The 6,922-nt window shown below is 35.5% G+C and overlaps 1 long non-coding RNA gene across 1 annotated transcript; it reads left to right on the forward strand.

Moving 5' to 3' along the window:
• Positions 1–214: 214 nt before the first annotated feature.
• Positions 215–2,816, forward strand: LOC122034946. The gene is made up of 3 exons (XR_006126835.1): positions 215–228; positions 2,538–2,579; positions 2,693–2,816. It is a non-coding gene; the product is annotated as an uncharacterized LOC122034946 (long non-coding RNA).
• Positions 2,817–6,922: the final 4,106 nt, after the last annotated feature.

Below are 6,922 nucleotides of genomic sequence, written 5' to 3' on the forward strand. Positions count from 1 at the left end.
AGGGTTGCACTTTTTGTGTTTAGGTGATGTGTGGGTTCATGTTGGAATTTAGAAACTTATGTCATTTTCCCTTATGGTTTTTGGCTTGATCTTCTTGTCATGGGTAAAAAAAATCAACCTATAGAATTTGTCTCACTGGTGCCGAGGAGGAGGAAGGAGGCGGCACCCGATCTCCAAAGGACTCATAGCGGCGCGAGGTCGATGGTGTCGGATTCGCCGTCGTAAGAGGTGGAAATCCCTGTTTTCCCTCGTTACTTATCTCATTCGATCACTATCGCTTTTTTCTAGGTCAATTTTTTTGTTTCCTTCTGGCGCCGGAATGCGTTTTTATAAGGGAACCGGATTATTTCCTTCTTCTCGTTCATTTTTGGGGAATTGGTTTTATGATTTGTTTCGTTAGGTTTAAATCGAAGTTAGCGGTGGGCTTGAACTCGAAGCTCAATGACTGATTTTTAGGTATTTAGTCCATTTTTTTTCCTACTCATTAGTTTATTAGTTCCAAAGATGATGATGATGATGATTAAATAGCTCAGAATATTATTATTTTTATTATTATTGTTTATATGATTATGTGTTTGCATAGGAGATTGTTCAGTATTAGACTTTGGTGTGCTCAGTTATCCTCACTGCCCTAAACATGTTTCCGTGCACCAGTCTTGATTGCGAAACATTTATCCATCAATATCTTTCTTTCTGTGTTTGATTGTGTTTTCTCCGTTCCTTCTCAGGAGCTCTCCCTAAGCAAGTCATTAAACTGAATTGAGATACATCTTGCCTTACCTTGATATCTATGGTTTGGTTGCTAATCTGATGGGTTGTTTCTCTTCTAAGATTAGTGACAAACACACAGTCGGATATGAGGACCCTGTGGTTCTTGCTTCTCAAACAAATTGTATCTTCTTTCTAGTGTTGGATCGAAAAGAATTTAGATATTTCCACAATAGCATGATATTGTCCACTTTGGGCCTAGACCCTCATGGCTTTGCTCTTGGGCTCTCCCCAAAAGACCTCATGCCAATGGAGATATCTTTTCTCTTATAAACCCATGATCTTTCCCATGTGTTTCTAATATGGGACTATGTTTGCAACCCCAACAATCCCCCCCCTCAAACAAAGGACCATAGGCTTCCCACGTCCGATCCTCGACCCACCAGGTCTTCCTGCCCCTTGGTCCACCCGACCTACTAGGACTTCCTTGCCTAGTCGCAACTAGGACTTTCTGCCTGGTGTCTGGTCCTCTTGATCCAAACATAGGAGCCCCCACTTTCTTTGTTCGAGGTCAATATTGTACCCACATGGCTCAATCAGACCATAACTCCTGTGCACAGTCGGCGGTTAAACCTTCTGGCAGTCCGTGCTCTGATACCAATTGTTGGATCGAAAAGAATTTAGATATTTCCACAATAGCATGATATTGTCCACTTTGGGCCTAGACCCTCATGGCTTTGCTCTTGGGCTCTCCCCAAAAGGCCTCATGCCAATGGAGATATCTTTTCTCTTATAAACCCATGATCTTTCCCATGTGTTTCCAATATAGGACTATGTTTGCAACCTTGCAACCCCAACATCTAGCTCTCCTTCTACTAACCCTGTAATTTTCATGCTCAGGAATATGCCATGCACGCATGCTCTGTATAGTTTAAACAGATTGCAATAATTGGGATTGAACCTTATGCTGAGTGTTTTGGTCATTCTCTCAGTATTCCTAATCTAAATCAGGTTGTATTTATACACTTTGATATTACACTTTACTATCTGTATCAAGATTTTCGTCAATTATCCCATCAATTTAATGGTTATTAATATTGAGATAAAGTGTGGTAAAGGATTCTACTTGGGTGAGGAATTGACATGTCTTATCCGTATAAATGGTGGTTTTCTTTTTCAATTTTATTTGTGCAATTATGTGACATTTGTTTTTATTTGGCAATTTGTTATAGTATTTGTTCTTAAGTATGTGAAGATTAAATGTTATTTGTTACTTCTTCCATTGATATTCTGATTTTCTTTTGATGCCTTGGAGTTGGATAAATATTATTCCTTTTGCTTTGATTCTGTTTAATTTTTACCAAGATTGTAGTTATATCTAAGAGGTCAAGGAATATGCAGACCAAGGTTCTAGGTGCTCTCTAGCCCACATTTTGCACCTCCTTTGAGCTGGAGCATTGTTTTTTCTGGAAGAATTCATGTTCCTTTTCAATCTCATGTTGAATGAACCTTTCAATAAATTAGTGTTAATGTATTCAGATCACAGAATGTGAATTCACATCTATTGATTATGTGGAAGTTTAATTATAATCATGCCTCCTCCATGCTGCTTAGATTTATGAGGTTTAAGAATGAAGGAAGAATCTTTCATTTTGTTCTTTTGAAAATTTATTATGTTAATATAAGTAGAATCTTTTTGAAGATAGTGTGAATAAATTATTTTATATATTCCAAGAAAAATCATAATAATCTACTATACACCATGCATCACAATATTTAGCTTCTTTCAAATCAGTTGCCTTATATAACAGATTATTTCAAATGTGCAGATCAAAGAAGCTGAGCAAACAAGTAAAAATTACCAGCAAAAGGTTACTTATCTCATTTTCAATCTCTATTTGAGTAGAATTTATAGCATCTTTAATTTCCCTTATGTAAGCAATAAACTGTTTTATATCCATATTGACTATTTTATTCTATTCAGGTAAGAGAACTAGAGAATCAATTAAATGGTGAGAGGACAACCAAGAAGGATGTTGCAAAGTTCCCAAAGCCTTCAGTGGCTCCTTTAAGATGGAGGCCTTCTTTACAAAAAATCACCAATCAATTGTCACCCTCAGGACATTAAACAAGCAGAGGTGCCCATCCAATAATAGATAAAGAGAATTATCTATTAACAAATAAAACTACTAGGGAAGATTTAGTTAAATCTCTGCACAGAGCAAGAAGGATAATGTTGTCACCGGCAAGAATAATATTTGTGTACTATCTATTACCTTTTGATGGTGTAAGAAGAATAGTTATGTGTAATTTGTGGATACTGACTTGATGTGCACAATATCTATTATCTTTTTATGTTGTAAGAAGAATATTTATGTGTTAGTTATATGGATATTGACTTGGTGTGTTTAGATACATCGGTGCATTTTTATTTATGATTTTCTTAGTGAATTAATAATATTAACTTAATTTTATGATTTTCTTGGTGATAATATTAGTTTTTCACTATTTCAAAAATCGAATTTGTGTCGTTAAACAATACTGATATTACATCGGTTTTCCACCGCTGTAAAACCGATGTCATTTACTACTATTGCAACGGTCGTATACCGCTGCCAAAACTGGTGTTATTAACATATAATAAAATATTACATCGGTTTTACACCTGATGTCGTTAAGTGATACTACATCGGTTTTAAGCCGATGTCTAAAATGGCAGACCTTTTACATCACCTTCATAGACATCGGTCGAAAATGTAATAGACATCGGTGGAAAACCGATGTCTATGAGGGTTTTTGTTGTAGCGATGTAAGTGGATCTACAAAAGAAAAAGAGGGATAGATGGGAAGATGGAAACCTTCAAAGCAAGGCTTATTACGAAGGGGTACACTCAGAAAGAGCGAATTGATTATAAGGAAAAATTTTTGCTGGTGGCCATGCTTAAGTCTATCCTGATACTCTTATCTATTGCTACTCATATGGATTATGAGGTGTGGCAAATGGATGTCAATATAGTTTTTATTAACGGAAGTCTTGATGAAAACATCCATATGAAGCAACCAGAGGGGTTTATTGCAAAGGATAAAGAGCATCTAGTATGTAAGTTCAATCGATCTATTTATGGACTGAAGCAAGCTTCAAGGTCATGGAACATCCGGTTTAATGAAGTAATCTAGTCGTATGGATTTATTCAGTGTCTGGATGAGTCTTGTGTATACAAGAAGTGTGATGGAAACGTGGTGGTATTTCTTGTACTATATGTAGATGACATTTTTGATAGTTGGAAACAATATCAAAGTGTTGTCGGAAGTAAGGATATGGTTGTTCAAGTAATTTGATATTAAGGACTTAGGAGAATGCACACATATTCTTGGGATCAAAGTAATAAGGGATCGCAAGAAAAGGATGTTGTGCTTGTCCCAAGCATCATATATCGATACAATCCTTGCTCGTTTTAGCATGCAACACTCCATGAAAGGTTTTTCTACCTTTTTGGCATGGAGTATATTTATCTAAAGAGATGTCTCCGAAGACATCAAAAGAGATAGAAGAAATGAAGGCAGTTCCTTATGCTTCAGCTATAGGAAGCCTAATGTATGTTATGTACGAGACCATATATCTGTTTTGCCATGGGTATGGTTAGCAGATATCAAAGTAACCCAGGACCAGAGACACTGGACTACTGTAAAGCATATATTAAAGTACCTTAGAGAGACTAGAGATTATATACTAGTTTACAAGGCAGATGATTTGCTCCCTGTGGGATACACGGATTTTGACTTCCAATCATATAGGGACAATAGTAAGTCGACCTCGGGGTTTTGTGTTTACTTTAGGAGGTAAAGCCATAACAATGGAGGAGTGATAAGCACAGATATTTTTCGGACTCCACCATGGAAGCTGCGTATGTGGCAGCCTCTAAGGCAACCATAGAAGTTGAATGGCTCAGAAACTTCATGATGGACTTAGATGTGATTCCTGGTTTGCCCAAAAATTATTACAGTGTATTGTGATAATAAGTTGTGCAGTAGCAAACTTGAAGGAACCACGCGCCCATAAGGCAAGTAAACACATAGAGCGTAAGTACCACCCAATATGAGACATCGTATAACGAGGAGAAGTTGTTGTCGCCTAGATTGCATCAGATGATAACCTGGGAGATCCTTTCACTAAGGCCTTTAAGGCAAGAGCTTTTGATCGGCATGTTAAAAGGTTGGGAATCAGATGTATGACAGGGTATATGGTAGCATAGTTTTTTAGTATAAGTGGGAGATTGTTAGAGTGTATACTAAAAGTCTAGCTTTTGAATAAACATATAAGAATCACATTGGTCAAATGTTTATATTTATATGCTAAGTGTAGTTGTTCAATTAATTTATATTGTAGATAACATGGGTATGGTGTCACACACAGAAGATCATGTTATCAGTTCCTTATAAATTATAAACAGTAGCTCACGACTAAGATGGATAGAAACAAACTATTGGAATAGTCGCAGTGTAATTTGGTATTAGCTTATCTTGATTATAAAATTACACTAATACACTCTGAGTGTATTGAGCATGGTCATTTAAGGTAAATTCTTTTTATACTGACTACATAGAAGACAAGACCTTTGTAATTCTGGAATTGTGTGCTCTTAATCATGATATAATAACAAGCACATATACTCAATATTCATTTCTTTAATTTATCAAAGGGTGTGATTTAGTTCAATAAATCAATAGGCCCGATAAGTTGAGAAATTATATTATTTATATGGTGTTTTGTTGATTATAGAATGAAACTGTGTCCTAGTAATTTAGGTTGATAATGTCCCCAAGAGGAGTTCATAAGGATTGTCATGTAAACCCTGTAGGTAGACTTGGTCCGACATGACGATAAGGTTAAGTGGTACTACTCTTGGAGCTAGATATTAATTAAGTGAGTTGTCAGTAACTTATTTAATTAGTGGACATTCTATATGTTAAACATAGGGAGACTAACACACTCATGATAAGAAAGAGACCATAGAGTAATATGGGATTGGTGTGGTAGTTCAATAATAACTCTTTAGTGGAATGAGATATTATTGATGAACTCGAGTTGGGTGTTCGGGGCGAACACGGGAAGCTCAAGTTCATCGGGAGACCAAAACCAATTCCTCCTCTCGGTCCCTATCATAGCCTCTTATTTATAAAGTCTTATACCCACCTATACCCAACTTCTTACCCACCTTGAGGTAGCCGGTCAAGCCTAGCTTAGAGCCCAAGCTAGGGTCGGCCAAACAAAGGCATGATGGGTCAAGTTGTGGCCGGTCCTAGCTTGAACCCAAGCTTAGGTGGCTGGCCAAAATAAAATAAAAAGGGAGTCTAAATTTAAATATTTCCTTATATGGAAGTCATGGTTTTAAAAGAGAGTTTAAAATTTAAATCTTTCCTTTTATAACTTTCTACAAAATATTAAGAAAAATGTTTGATATCTTTCCTTATTTGTAGTTAAAAGGAAGATTTTAATTTTTGATAAAACTTTCTTTTTTTGTAACCATCCTCATGGTTTTAAAAGAGAGTTTAAAATTTAAATCTTTCCTATTATAGCTTTATACAAAGGATTTAGAGAAAGGTTTGATATCTTTCCTTATTTGTAGTTAAAAGGAAGATTTTAAATTTTGAAAACCTTTCCTTTTTTAACCATCCTCATTATTTTAAAAGAGAGTTTTAAAATTAAATCTTTCTTTTTATAGTTTCTACAAAAGATTAAGAAAAAGGTCTGATATCTTTCCTTATTTGTAGATTGAAAAGAAGATTTTAATTTTAGAGAAAACTTTCCTTATTGTAATCATCCACATGTTTTAATAGAGAGATTTTAATTTATAAAAGTTTCCTTTTATAACCAACCATGAAGGGAATTTTTAAAGAGAAATTTTTATTTTAAAAATTTCTGGAAACAAATTAGGAAGTTTTAATTTTGTGTTTAAAACTTTCCTTGTTTGGAGGAGATGGTGATGGCCGGCCATAGAAGAAAAGGAAATTTTTTATCAATTAAATTTTCTTTTCATTGGCAATGAAATTAAAGAATTTTTAATTAAAACTTTCCTTATTTGCCAAGACCAAGGAATATAAAAGAGAGGGTAGAGGTGCCTCACCTCACAACACAACAAGATATCCTCTAGTATTCCTCTCTTCCTTGGTGGTGGTCGGCCCTCTCTTCTTCCTCTTCCCCTTTTCTTCTTCC

Source organism: Zingiber officinale, chromosome 11B, assembly GCF_018446385.1.
Source record: "Zingiber officinale cultivar Zhangliang chromosome 11B, Zo_v1.1, whole genome shotgun sequence".
NCBI classification, from domain to species: Eukaryota; Viridiplantae; Streptophyta; class Magnoliopsida; order Zingiberales; family Zingiberaceae; genus Zingiber; species Zingiber officinale.